The sequence below is a fragment of the Theropithecus gelada genome, chromosome 17 (assembly GCF_003255815.1).
Source record: "Theropithecus gelada isolate Dixy chromosome 17, Tgel_1.0, whole genome shotgun sequence".
NCBI classification, from domain to species: Eukaryota; Metazoa; Chordata; class Mammalia; order Primates; family Cercopithecidae; genus Theropithecus; species Theropithecus gelada.
This window is the reverse complement of record NC_037685.1, coordinates 35,509,373-35,525,213: the sequence shown is the minus strand read 5'-3', so window position 1 is coordinate 35,525,213 and position 15,841 is coordinate 35,509,373. Positions and strand designations below refer to the sequence as shown.

General features: G+C 36.9%; 1 protein-coding gene across 1 annotated transcript in view; it reads right to left on the bottom strand.

Annotated features, from left to right (window-relative positions):
• The window catches only part of HS6ST3 (heparan sulfate 6-O-sulfotransferase 3), a 707,292-nt gene that overhangs the window by 488,335 nt on the left and 203,116 nt on the right, over nt 1–15,841 (bottom strand). The gene's annotated exons all lie outside the window — the stretch shown is intronic.

Here is a 15,841-nt window from a genome sequence, read left to right as displayed (position 1 = left end):
GAGAACTAGAATTAGTTCTCTTGAATATGAGAATTAGTTCATATCATATCATATCATAGCATATCGTATCATATGAAATGAGTTTTCTTGAATATGAGCCTGAATATGTAGCTGAATTGCTGCAATCTCATGATAAAACGTAAATGGATAAGGAGTTGCTTCTCATGGATGAGCAGAGAAAGTGATTTCCTGAAATGGAAACTACTCCTGGTGAAGATGCTGAACATTGTTGTAAAGACAAGGAGTTATTTAGAGTATTACATAAACTTAGTTATCAACAAAGCAGCAGCGGAGTTTGATAAGATTGACTCCAGTTTCGAAAGAAGTTCTACTGTGCATGAAAATGCTATCAAATAGCATTGTATGCTACAGAGAAATATTTTGTGAAAGGAAGAGTCAATCAACGTGGCAAACTTTATTGTTATTTTTAAAAATCACCACAGTCACCCGACCTTCAGTAATCACCACCCTGATCAGTCAGCAGCCATCAAAATTGAGGCAAGACCTTCCACCAGCAAAACAATTATGACTGATGGAAGGCTCAGATGATAATTACATTTTTTAGCATTAAAATATTTTTTTAAAAAATGTAAGTACATTTCTAGACATAATAATACACTAGGAAACCAAAAATTTATGTGACTCACTTTATTGTTTATTTGTTTTACTGTGGCAGTCTGGAACCAAACCCACATTATCTATGCCTCTGTGTGTGTGTGTGTGTGTGTGTGTAATAACTATAGACCCACGCTTTTACTTTCTCCACTGAAGTCTTGAATTCCTCAAAGTTAGCCATCAGGGTTGGAATCAACTTCTCCCAAACTCCTGCTCAGAGTGATATTTTGACCTCCTCCCATGAATTGTGGATGTTCTCAATGGCACCAACAGTGATTAGTCCTTTCCAGGAGGTTTTAAATTTATTTCTCCCAGATCCATCAAAGCAATCATGCTTTTACCTTTTCTTTAATTTCCCTTCATCCATAATTATAATTATTCTTTTTTGATGTTTAAATTGTCTGAATTTGACCATTTGTATCTGCTTCATATAAAGTCCTGGAGTTGGACACATTCTAATGCTGGTTAGTTTTTTTAGTTGCTTAAGATATTCAACGGAATTTCATTTTAAGTGGATTTTGGTATTTTCCATAGGAAATACAATTTTGGTAGTTGGGGAAATTATTGCTTATCTTATGGTAGCTTGAATCAGAATAGTCTGGAATCATACACTTGGAAATGCTGACACACAATATGGTTCTATATTTGATTGCAAGTAGTTCCTTAATTCAATTTTAATGGACATTTTTTCCAGGGTACTTTATATTAAACTACTAATGCTGAGAGTAAATTTTTGTTGAAGATTCAACAGAATCTCACAACCCTTACATTACCTTTTCTTTTACATTTTAAGTCATCTCTATGCAATTTACATTGTTGTAATGGTAACATATACATTATTATTTGTTATTTCCACCTAATAAGCAGTAACATTATTTAATTCTTCATGGGACCAGACATAAATTTGAAGATACATGGAGTTTCATATAATATATCATAAAAAACAAACCCTATCACAGATTTTTTAATTAGGTATTAATTTGTATTGCAAAAGTAATACAGATACATGAGCAAAAAAGTAAAAGAGTACAAAATGGAAAATAATGACTGAAATTAAGATTTTTTTTCCCACTCAAGACCCCCCAGTCCTACTTCTCAATAGCATCTGTTTTTATCTGAGTTTCCTTGCAGAAATTGCAAATGTACAAAAATAAATGTAAGTGAATCCTTTGTTGATGCTATTGTTAAACAAATACGATTTTTATAGCAACCAGTGTTCTGCATGCTACTGGCTCCCAAACCGTATTTGCATCATTTTTCATATCAGCATATCTTTGTCAGCTAACTCTCTTTAATAAATATATGCATAGGTTTTCACTGTGTAGTTATACCATAACTTATGTAACTAGTTCCATATGGTTGACAATTTTCAGTTATTTGCTTACTTCTTACTATTTCAAGCAATAGTGCAATATTAACTGTACATCTATCTTTAAGCACATGGGCTAGTGTGCATTTAGAGTAACTATTAGTGGGTCAAAAAATCAAGGAATATTTCATTTTGAGAGATAATGCCAGTAGTATGTGACAGTTACCTCTTCCCCTACACCCTTGATAACACTGTTGAATTAGCAAAATTTTCATTCCTGCCATATGCCAGTGTGATAGGTGAACATAAGTTTATTTAAATAGGAAATTGAGCACTTTTTGTATGTTTATAAATCCTCTATATGTTGGCAATAGTTATCTTTTTATAATTTGTCATTGAATTGAATATCTTTTCTTTATGATTTTAAAAGAACTCTTCATACATAAGGAAATCAAAGTTTTGGCTGTTGCATAAGTAAAGGAATATGTTTTTCCCTAGTTTGTTATTTATCTTTTGATTGCTTATGATATATTTTCCACATGTAGTCAAATTGATCATTATCTTTCTATATGACTTACAGGTTACAAAAACAAAGTTTTCCCATTTATTAGAAAAAAAGTTTGGTAACATTTTCTTCTAATACTTTCATTCAGTTAAGTTTTATATTTTAATTCTTTATTTGTGGAATTTTGGTATAAAGAATGATTGACTCTAGCTTAATTTTCCCCAAATAGTTAGCCAGGTGGCCACAATCCCATACATTAAACTGTTTCCACTAATCTGAAAGGCCACCCATATTCTACACTAAATTCCCATAAGTACTTGAACCTATTCACTTCCATTAATTTGTCTCCCTATTAGCACTATCTTCAGTAATGAAGAACTGTCTTCATTACTATAGATTTAAGAATACACAAGAGATTGAGACCCATCCTGGCCAACATTGTAAAACCCTGTCTCTACTGAAAATACAAAAATTAGCTGGGTGTGGTGGTGCACGCTTGTAGTCCCAGCTACTCAGGAGGCTGAGGCAGGAGAATCACATGAACCTGGGAGGCAGAGGTTGCAGTGAGCCAAGATCGCACAAATGCACTCCAGTCTAGTGACAGAGCAAGACTCTGTCTCAAAAAACAAAACAAACAAACAAACAAAAAACGAATATGCTAGCTCTAGTAAACACTCTACCCTCTTTCCACTTAGAGTTAAAGATTTGTGCTGCACAGCCACACAGCCTGGGTTCAAGTCCTGGCTCTGCACTTAATGTGGGACCTTGGAGAAGTTATTTAAATTTCTCTGTGTCCCCATTTCCCACCTGTAATGGGATAATAATAACTACTTCACAGAGGTGTCAGGAGGCATAACTGATATAATTTGTACAGAATGCTTATAATTATGCCTAGTAAAGATTGCATGTTTAATAAATGTTAGCTTTTTCTATCTAGAACATTTTCTGGCTATTCTCAGATATTTGTTTTTCTATTGTAATCATTGGGACTGACTTCCCAATTTTTAAACCTTCTATGGTAGCAGCCTCCAAGATGGTCACTAATGACCTATGACTCCTAGAAGTCATGCCCTTGGGCAGTCTCCTCTCACATTAACTAGGACTGACCTGTGTAACCAATAGGATAGTATGAAAATGATTATGTGTGGCATTCAAAGTTAGGCCATAGAAGACCTTTCTGCTTCCACTGCACCCTGTCCCTTGGATCTCGTGCTCTGGGGAAGCCAGCTGCCACGCTGTAAAGAAACTTGAGCGGCCTCTGGAGAGGCCCACGGGGGAGGAACTGACACCTCCTGCCAACAATCATCACCATGTGGGTGAACCATCTTGGAAGTGAATCTTCCAGTTCACATCAAGACTTCAAATGATAGCAGGCATGACTGCAACCTAAAGAGAGATTCCAACCCAGAACCACCCAACAAAACTGCTCACAAATTCCTGACACACAGAAACTATGCGAAATAACAAAGATACATTGTTGTTTTAAATCATCAAGTTTGGGTTAATTTGTTAGACAACAATATGTAACAAATACACCTTCCTATTGGCAATTTTATTAGAAAAGCATTGAGTTTATAGACTCATTTATATAGAACAGACCTCCTCATATTATTGAATATTTCTGCCTAAGTAGAACTTCTGTCTTTCCATTGATTCGAGATTTTTTTAATTAGTAGATATTTTAAATCTTGTTCAACTGGGTCTAGCATAACCTCCCTTATTATTTGTGTTGCTGTTATATTTCCTTCCATTTTATTCTCCAAATTATATTGATACTATCAATTTCATACCATTAATTTTCTGTTAATTTCATATCCAGCCAACTTGCTAAATTCTTTTTCCTAGAAGCTATAAATGATTGTTTTGCATTTTTCAGATGGGCAATCATATCATATGCAAATAATAATTTCACCTTCTATTTTCCATTTTATAGCTATTTCTTTCTCCTTTGTAATTTCACTGGCTGAACTAATAAATATTACCTCTAAAAATATATTATGGTAGAATACATTATAGACCATCAGTATTCATCAGTTTGATTTCTTCCATTATTCTGAATATTCTTGTAGTTAAACACTGTCACCAGCCAGGCATGGTGGCTCATACCTGTAATCCTAGCACTTTGGGAAGTTAAGGTGGGCAGATAACTTGACCCCAGGAATTCAAGACCAGTCTGGGCAACGTGGTGAAACCCTGTCTCTACAAAACACAGGAAAATTAGCCAGATGTGGTGGTGTGCCCCTGCAGTCCCAGCTACTCAGGAGGCTGATCACCTGAGCCTGGGAGGTCAAGGCTGCAGTAAGCCATGATCATGCCACTGCACTCCAGCCTGGGCAACACAGCAAGACCTTGTTTCAACAAGAAAAAAAAAAAAAAGACTGCCACATTCCTCAGTTTGGGGAAGTTGAAATAGATAACATTTTTATTTTATAACCTCATAATCTCTCATTTTTGATAAAAATATTAATAATTTTTAAAATTATAGCAAATTAAACCTTGCTTTCAGGTTCTTAATAATATGACTAAAAATGTAAGAGATGGCAGCTGTCACAGTTTGTTATCTTTCATTTATTATCCTTAATACTGCTTGACCTTTAACCAAAAGAATTAATTCTCTCCCTAAACCATGGAAAGTGGAAATTAGAAAGAACTACAGAAATAAATAAAAACATGGTTCTCAATGAAAAAGTTTAAAATAAAAAGGGAATAATGTCTTGACATTGCTTAGGGAAAAAAGTCTTCCCAAATAATTTTCCTTTTAATAAATTTCAAAAGAAATGCAATTTCTGAAATATTTAAGTTAAGAAACAATTTTCAAAATGAAACTGGATAGACAGGAAGCAATGGGGAGCATTTTTGAGACCCAGGAAAATGAGAAAGCTACACTGTAACTGATAAATTGATTTTTTAAAATGTTGGAAGCTTGCAAACCCTGTCTCTTCATTGTGCTGCACTAAGGAAATACACTAGCAGGTGTTAAAACACCCTCCAAGGATTTTCAATTTCGTTATTATATCCATGTGGAGGAAAGAAAGCCAAAATAACAACTAGGTAAAGTAAAAGGTTCATTATTTCCTACAGTTGTTCAGTGTCAATTTTTTCCTTATCTATGTCTAACAGAAGAACATCTAGCACCTTATACTGCAGGCAAAATGAACATATAAGATTAGAATTAGAGACTCCCACATTTTATAGATTCTAATTCTGGAAACATATCTTGCATATAAATGATATTTATGCTTGAGAAGACCCTTTTCTATGCTTTACAGACAAATGTTATGCCAAGACTTTTCAGAGTGACTTATCACAACGCCAGATTTATGAGCAGGTTTGAGCAACATGAGCAGAGTCATCTCACACCAAACATTATGGAATTTACAAGAGTACAGACCATGACGATAACATGTAGGCTGGCTATTTCTGTTCTTAACTTGGAACCACAGATATGTTCAACTCAAACCCTTTCAAGTCTTAACATCTGTTGTGAGCATGATGAAAAACAATAGACGTGGAAAACTGGATTTATTTCAATACTAATTTCAGTAGCCTGGCTTAATGTAGCTACAGAATTTATAGGAATAAGAGGAGAAACAAGGCAGACTAGGCAATCTGGGCAAGGAAATTTCATGATTGTTGGAACTCTGCAGATTTGGAGTCTACACACTTAGGACTCTGCAAAATACTCTGTTCTAATACCCAGCTATGCCCTTCAGAAGCATACTGTAAGATTTGTTCCAACGACTTTGTAATGAAAGAGAGAGTTTCATCTTTACTTCAGATACCTCCTGAACCGGAGTTAGATGATTTCCTTGGAAATAAATACTTTGTTAATTTCCTGTATTCCTGATAAGAACTCCAGTCAACATTTACACCAACATTATTTGCTTTTTATATGAATAGATACTCCTTAATCTTTGCTTACCAAACATATTGAGGTCATATGGCATTGACAATTCAATCATATTTTCTTTGTAAAATTTTTCTCTTCCTCTTTTTATTCTGCTGAACTGAAATGAACAAAGCAGTTTAAATTTTTGCCTTATGCTGCAATAAAGTCCAAAAATACAAGCTTGAAAGATAAACATGCTATAAGGAAACGTCACTGGCAAGCTAAGACTTGCATTAAGCTATACCATTAATACGCTTTCAGAAGCAAAGTGAATCCCTATACTGTCAGTCTTCATGAGGCTGAAGTATGATATCTCTGGATGTTTCCTTTCTCAGAAGGTGTTGTGACACTGCATTTCAATTTTTGAAAATGTGATGCAGCACTTTTGGAGAGAATTGTTTGGAAAGAGAGAGAAATAACCTTAAGCAAAGAACAATATGATTCTAAAACAAACAAATAAAGAAGAACCACACAATCGCTTTCTTAAGAAGAATATAATGTAGAACACACAAACACAGAAAATTATACTGCAGAAAAGAAACTCTTGATGTGCTTATGTGAAATTATGGAGAAAAGCTAAAAACTTCAGAACAGGTTTTTGCTTTTTAACCTTAACTTAGCAGACCAATCTCCACTAATCCAAAAATGTTAACTGAAAATTGCACTACTACTTTATGATTATTGCAATTCAGAAAAGAATTAGAGTCAAACGTTGGATTGCAAGTGAAATCAAATCTTTCATTGAGGTTTACAAATTCCTGTTTACAAGAAGTATCACATTTAGGGTATCACTAGTTAGATAAAAACAGTGTTCCAGGATACAAATTGGTATGAAATTTTAATTTTGTAACCCCTACACTTTTTGAATTTCTTTCTCTATTGGTTGTCTGCACTCAAAACATCCCTGACTTTTATTGGTGATGTGATTAGTAAAACTCAGTTGCCACATGTGACTAAGGATGTGGCTAGTTATCAGGCTTTTGTTCACTTGCTCCTCTTTGAGCAAAAAGTACAACCTTCAAGATGATGTGTGAACTAAAGAGATGCAGATGAAAAGAGATTGGCTGCTCCAAGATGTGCCCCACACCTTTTAAGTGTGCCTTGGGAAATGAGTTGAGACCTCTCTGAAGCCAGGCTATTCCAACTGCCTTGGATGCTAGCTCTCTGAGTAGCAAAATAGATGCCTGCAGTCCTTGTAAAAACAAGCTTAAGTCCCTCTGTGAGGGCACCTTTACAACACAACATTTAACAGTTTTTCAATGAATACACAAGTACACATGTTGGTTTCAGTAATCTTGACGGTTATTTGGAAAAAACAATGCCGTGGAAAGCATATTTGCCATTTATGTCACAAAGCTAAGTTTCATCTTACATGGTTAGTCATTGATTAGTACTATTTCAGACAGAAGTACTTTGAGGCACCTTCCCTCAGACCCTCTAAATATGACACAACCCACAGCTTTCAGTGTTATGTGCATAGCCGATACCTCCTGATGAGGAGTAATTGGAACTACAATAATAGGTCCTCAACTTGACTCTAATGAATTTTGAATGTCACACCTTCCGAGATGGCCTTCGCTCTTGCAGAATCTATAGTTGTATTAGTTTCTCTCAGTCGACATCCTTGAATTTTCCAGTCAAGTGCTGCTTTAATACTGCAGAAAAGAAAGCCTTAGCTTGCTTTCTTTCCATGTAGCTTTGCTAGGGCAAGTACCTCCTCCCACATTTTTTCTGATTCCATTGGTAAGAATTCTCTGATTGCGTAGTGTTGACATTTAAATTCATTCAAAAAATATTTCTTCACCAAATATTTACTGAGTGTTTACTCTATGCCAGAGAGTGTGCTAGGTGTTAGAGATATAGGATGAATAAGAGATTTATGTTCCTTGCTTTAATTGGCCTGAAGCCTACTGGGAAATGTCAAGAATTAAACAACAACTCTACAGTTGAAGTGCTCTGGAATGAAAGCACAGAGCGGAGTACTCAGCCCAGTTATAGTGGAAGGGGTGGAGTGAAGAAGGGAAGTCAGATAAGTACCTGGAGGGTATTATTTCACTGGGATCCAATAGGTGATTGAGAAAAGAAAGATATGGCAAAAGGTAGCTGAGGATAGAGTGGAATTTTTCCTAAGCACAGACCATGTATTGTATGTTCTGTTCCTCTGAATTATAAGGCCAACAAAAATGCGGCATCACTGCCCAACATATTTTCTGATTATGTCATTAATTTCCATTAATGTTAACCATGGTTGAGTCAGAAAGAAGGAATTTACTATATATTTCAAATATTAGGTGGTCCTGCAGTATAAAATTTAAAAATTCCCCCAAACAGCAATGTTGGAATAAGCACACAAGGGCACTTTCACCCAGGTTTCATTTACGAAATTCAATTTTCTGAACAATGACTGAGGAAACAATGATAATTTCATCAAGCCTGGGTCTTAAAAGACCAGAATGAGGCATAAAAGTGGTTGGGATGAATGGTCAACCATAACATGCTTTTGTTGGCAACTCCATATGTTTCATGACAGAATGGATGCTTTGGCAGACAGATTCAGGAAAGCAGGCTGCATCCATTATCTATTTCTGTGTAGCACATTACCACAAAACTTAGCAGCTTGAAACAGTTCCGGCTTATTATCTCATAGTTTCTGTGGATCAGGAATCCAGGCACAGCTTAGCTGAGTCCTTTGCTTCAGGGTCTCTCACAAGCTGCAATGAAAGTGGGAGCCAAAGCTCCAGTCTTATCTGTAGCCTCAACCAAGGAAAGACCCGCACCAAGCCTATGTAATTATTTGCAGGATTCGGCTTCTCACTGGCTGTTGGCTGGAGGCTGCTCTCCATTCTTTGCCATGGGGACCTCTCCAACATGACAGCTTGATTCATAAAAGCATGCAAGCAAAGAAGGCTATAAAGTCAGCCAGTATGATAGCAGTCATGATTTCTCGTAACCTAATCATGGAAGTGACATCCTCTCAATGCTACCATATTCTATACTAGAAGAAAGTCACTCAAGGGGAAAGGATCACACAAGATCATTAATCCCAGCGGCTGGAATCTCTGGGGGCCATCTGCAAGACAGTCTGCCTTACAGGCCAGTTCACGGGCCACCGTTAATGTGTCTCAGTCAGTGTAAAACATGCCCAAGTTTTAGCACATTTCAAATTCTCTAGCAGGAATATACAAACACAAGATTATAGTACCTGTTTTTCTTGGCTTTTTTTATTATTATTATTATTTATTTATTTATTTATTTATTTATTTGAGACGGAGTCTCGCTCTGTCACCCAGGCTGGAGTGCGGTGGCGTGATCTGGACTCACTGCAAGCTCCGCCTCCCGGGTTCACGCCATTCTCCTGCCTCAGCCTCCCGAGTAGCTGGGACTACAGGCACCCACCACCACGCTCGGCTAATTTTTTGTATTTTTAGTAGAAACGGGGTTTCACCCTGTTAGCCAGGATGGTTTCCATCTCCTGATCTCGTGATCCGCCCGCCTCAGCCTCCCAAAGTGCTGGGATTACAGGCGTGAGCCACCACACCCGGCCAGCTTTGTTATTTTAAGTAATATTTAATACAGTCACAAACACAACTGGTTCCAATAGAGAATTAATCTAGATAAGTAATCAGATATACTTTACTCTCTCCATAAAGCAGGGGTCCTCAACACCCGGGCCGTGGACCGTACTGATCCATGGCCTGTTAGGGACTGGGCCGCACAGCAGGAGGTGAGCAGCAGGCAAGAGCGCATTACCACCTGAGCTCCGCCTCCCGTCAGAGCAGCAGCAGCATTAGATTCTCATAGGATCGTGAAAACTATTGTGAACTGCACGTTAGGCATCTAGGTTGCAGGCTCCTTATGAAAATCTACTGCAAGCTGCAGCCCAGGACAGCTTTGAATGTGGCCCAACGCAAATTCATAAACTTTCTTAAAGCATTATGAGATTTTTTGGTGATTATATTTTTTAGCTCATTAGATATCATTCATGCTAATGTATTTTATGTGTGGCCCAAGGCAATTTTTCTTCTTCCAATGTGGTCTAGGGAAGCCAAAATATTGGACACCTCTGATCTAATGCCTGATGATCTGAGGTAGAACAGTTTCATCCCAAAACCTTCCCCACCCAACCCAATCCGTGGAAAGATTTCCACAAAACTGGTCCCTGGTGCCAAATAGGTTGGGGATTGATGCCACAGAGGATACCTCCACAGTGTGGTACGACATTGTCCCCTAGTACATGTGAAGGAAACAGCAGAAAATGTAAATGGTAAATATGAGTGGGGAGTAAATGGATTCTACAGGACAAAGAGAATTCTTGCACATCTACTGGTTTTTGGAATCCATTAGCAACATAACATCTTCATACAGTTCTAATAAGTAATACTGGGCACTGGATATATGCACACACACCTAAAAATTAATCCAGTCACAAAGACAAACATGCTTTAGAAAAAAGCTGTCTAGCCTGATAATAACAAAGCCCTGAAACAGCAATATAAATAAGAATATTTCAGGTAAATTGCTAGAGGCTGTATTTTGTTTTCTAAGCAATTGTACTTCTCAAGGATTGATGATAGTCTTATGAAAAACAGGCACTATGAGCTCACTCTAAGGAAGAATCCTCCTGAAGCCTAATTCAATGCAAATGTATCTCTAAAACAAAACAGGGACAAAATGTCTCTAGCACCCCTCATTCTAGGATGTTTCTCAAATGCTGCCTTAATCAATGCTGTGGGCGGAGATTATTGCTAACCCAAGTGCTTCTTCCACATGAAACCTGAAGATAATCTTACTGGAAAATATGATCATGCTCTATTACTTTTATTCAAATCTGATCCTCACACAGTTGAAAAAGAATTCCCTGTTCTGTTATTATTTACACACGGACAAGCAAATAATAAGAGAGAAAGCTACAAGATCATGTCATAAGATTTCTCATCTATCTATGAGCAAAACAGGCATTCATATAATACCTCAATCAGCAGGCTTATCACAGTGATTCCTAGGATGTTATTCCAGAACAACAACATTGTTCACAAGCAATGACCTTCATTAAACAGAAACAGCCAGCGTGAAAGGAACATCAAAAGAAGGAAGTGAAATACAACCCAAACGCTTCTTTGTAATAGAGGACAGTTCAGGGTCAGTGTGTACCACTAACCACCACAGGAGAGAGGATAAATTTAACAAACACATACCAAAATGCAATATGCCCACTCACTAGGTTCACAAAATGACCAATCAATAGCAAAGAGAAAGAGGAGCAGCAATGCATAATCAAACCTATAAATATTCATCAGTTAAGATACTATCATATGATACCAAGATTGTAAGTTTGGCATTTCAACCATCTATCAGTTACCAACTGTCTGGCCTTGGGCAAGTCTACATTTTGAGACTCAATCTTGGAAATGAAGACAATTATACTTATCTCACAGAAGATATGTAAGCATCTCCTTCCTCACATGTTATTTCTATAGTTGTACTAGTTTCTTTCAGTCGTAAGTAAAATTTATGAATAAGAAAGGATTGTATTGATTATTGAATAATTAGACAAATTACTATTTTCTCTGGGACCTAGAAATAGATCCTTTCATAGGACAACCTTATAGAGTTCTTATGAATATTAAAGTGTTAACATTTTTAAGAGCTTATTCTGACACCTACGTATACACACCTATTATAACACACACTATACAGGTATATGTTAAATAAGGTTAAAATAAATAAGATAATAAAGGGACAAGTAAAGATACTGTAATAACTAGGCCTGGCGTGGTGGCTCATGCCTGTAATTCCAGCACTTTAGGAGGCCGAGGCAGGTGGATCACAAGGTCAGGAGATTGAGACCATCCTGGTTAACATGGTGAAACCCTGTCTCTAATAAAAATACAAAAAAAGTAGCCAGGCATAGTGGCACATATCTATAATCCCAGCTACTCAGGAGACTGAGGCAGGAGAATCACGTGAACCTGGGAGGTGGAGGTTGCAGTGAGTCAAGATCACACTATTGCACTCCAGCCCGGGCGACAGTGCAAGACTACATCTCAAAAAAAAAAAAACAAAAACAAAAACAAACAAAAAAAAACTGTAATTAAGGAATGGCAGGAAAGAAATAAGGGAAGTGGAAAGATAAATAAAAGTATAAGAGTTAGAAGCAAAAAGCACAACGGGAAGTGTAGCAAGAAAAATAATACTTCCTTCCAAATATGTCAATGTCGCATCTCCAGAACCTATGAATATGTGATGTTACACAGCAAAGGGGAATTAAGGAATTTAGCTGACCTCAGGATAGGGAGATCAGTCTGGATTCTCAGGTAGACCCAGCGTAACCACAAGAATCCTTACAAGTAGAACGCGGTCAGAGTGACACAATATGAGAAGGGCTCAACTTTCTATTACTTGCTTTGAAGATGAAAGGTGCCCAGGCCGAGGAATGTGGGCAGGCTCTAGAAGCTGGGTAAGGCAAGAGAGTGGATTCTCCCTGAGCCTCAAGAAAAGAATGCATACTTGCTGACACCTTGATTTTAGCCCAGTGAGTGAGGCAAGTGTTGGACTTCTGACCAATAGATAGGGCATCTGTTTTGTCTGATACTATTAAGTCTGTGGTACTTGGTTATAACGGCAACAGTAAACTCATACAAGAGGGATAAGGGGTAGCAAGATAGCATGTGCTCTGGCAGAAAAAGCATAGACTAATGAGTCTGGTTGTCACTGATGCTGAAGAATCAGAAACTCCTATTAGTATGCAATTCCCTTCTGATGAAAGGAAAGTATCCATGACACTATAGCTAGTTTGGCTGTTATGTCAAGACCCCTTAAGAGAACAGAGAAGCAGTACCACATTGAGGACAGAATACAGACATGAAGTTGCAAGACAGGGCATTTAGCCCTGCAATACTTAGGGCTAAGATATATACTTTCTAAAATATATCTGTTATCTCCAAATGAGTCACAGATGGAAACATTTCTTCTTGAATAACACAAAGCCCAACAACAGTGAGAAGAGCAGAAATATGCTGAGATAAATGATCTGCACTTGACACAGCATGGCTTCCCTCTAGACAGGGCGAAATTTTTAGCTGATAATTAAGCACCAAATGAACCATTTGAAAATTTCAGTGCCATGAGCCAAAGAAAATTAAATTAAATCAGAATTAACATATTAGGTCTGGGTTGAGTAAAGACAGATTATTGCTCTGTCTGGATTCTGTCTTGTTAAGGAGAAGCTATTCTTCAAAATATCCCACTCTAAAACACAATTGATAGGATGACATTAGCAAGTAAACATGATAATTGACTCATTTAAGTTCAAACAAATGTGCGACAGAATGTTCTGTTGGTTACAAGGGCAATGCTTCAGGGGAATTATATGAATGTGTTTTGGGATTCAGTTCAACTCCCAACACGTATGATTGAGCCAGGCATAGTATTAGATACCTAGGCTTTAAAGCTGAATAAAATAGTCATGTATTTTACCCTTCATGGAACTCGGTCTAGAGAAAGGAGATATGATAGACAAATAAATATAACAAATGATATGATGCAAAGAAACACAAACTGACATTGAGTCTCAAATTATAAATGTCCAAATATGAAAAGGAATGATTTGACCATAGATGCCTCAAACTGTGAATGACAAAATTTAAAGAAAAATTTAAATCAATGAGTTCTTAACATTATTTTTATCATAAATCCCTTTATGATTCTGATAAAAACAATGAACTTTTTTTTGTGGGGAGGGGAGAAAGGAGGTTCAGTGGTGGAGACAAGATAACAAATAGAAAAGTACACACAGATATGTTCAATTTCAGGACATTCATCTGGGACTTCACTTACAATATACTCCATCCGCTGAAGATATGTACACTTAAAATCACTGCTAAATATGTAAATTACAACAGGCATACTAAATAACTCTTTATAGTAAAGTTTATTTGAAAATTTAACACTAGTGGTAGAGAAGAATGAAAATCCATGCCATAGAGTTTGGGAACCCTACTTATAGGAAGTGCGATATAGTCTCAAAGTTTCCATTTTTAAACAGTCCATAAGAATTTTTACTCAATTTCCTATGTTTTGTTATAAAAATGTTTTAAATACCATCTAAGAAATACCTAAAAGAGCCCATCAATCTGCATTTCTCCCCCTCCATATCTTTTCAAAACAAAATTTCCATTTAAGTGGATATTCCAGGTAGTTATGTCACATGTCATATTCACCCTAGGGCCTCACAAGACCTGTGGGCACATTACTGTAGACCCCCAGGGTGAGAATATTCTAGCTAGAAAAGCACAACATAGGGAATATGTTAGAGTGGGCCCTTCACTAAAAGGAATTTGTACATAATACAATTTACAAAAAAATATTGATTTATATATGGGCTGCACTAGATAGGTTCAAAACTGTCCACATATATGTATGCACATATATTTATAAATTGCTTCCTTTTAAGACTCATGTGGATCAAGGTCACTCAATGTGAAGAAAAATTAGTCCTTCTCCAAAATGAAATATGAGCCCCTCCCAATAACAGTCAAAAAGTATGTCGCAAGTTTAACATATTTTTTAAAAATTGGAGTAAGTCTTTATTTGATTGTTTTAATCTACATATTGAAGAGGTAAAAAATAACAATATTCATATTTTATACCACTTTGAAACACTGTAAATGCCTTTAAAAGCAATACATGGCATTTTCTCTTCTCCATTTGAAAACTGGCCAAATTCTGTGACAGATCTAAATAAAATAAAGAATATTTTATGGATTATTTTTATTCCATAGCAAATGTATGCCATCTTCCCCCAACACTGTAGAAGAGTACTTGGGAATAAATGCTTGACTTTTCCATGTACAACCAGAAAACACTGAATTTCAATGACTTTTTTTGTTAGCTTAGTGATTATGTCTGAGAATAAAACATCCAATATTTCCCTAAAAAATAAACTGGAAGCTAAGGCAATTGAAGACTTTTGGGGTGAACATTGGTTTAAGAACGGAATTAGTGATAAATAGATATTCATTCAAAAAATATTTACTGACCATCTCTTATATAGAATAGTATGTTAATCTCTGAGACAAGAACACTATACATTGCATGGCAATGCCCAAGGCAGAGTAGGGCTTCATATGAGAAACAGACATGTAAACAAAAGGACTCCCAGGGAGAAGTGCTGCTGGCATGCTTGGGAAACCTGAGCACGTCCCTCCAGTTCTTCAGTGTCTCAGCACCTAGTGTGGCACTGCACCTGTGTCTACAGTGTGATCACCATCAGAATCAGGGTCCTCACAGCCACCACTGATCATACGCCCCTTATATGCCAGGCGTTCAGCGAAGTGCTTCTCAAATGCTGCCTTCTGCACTCTTCACCTCAACCCTATGACATAGGGATTCTTATCATCCCACCTTCATATCTGAAGAAAATGTAGCTGAGAGAAGTTAATGTGCTCAAGGGAGCAGTGTAAATGACAGAGCAAGGCCTATCTATCTCCAAACCCACTGCCCTGAATCAACCACCAACTGTCCC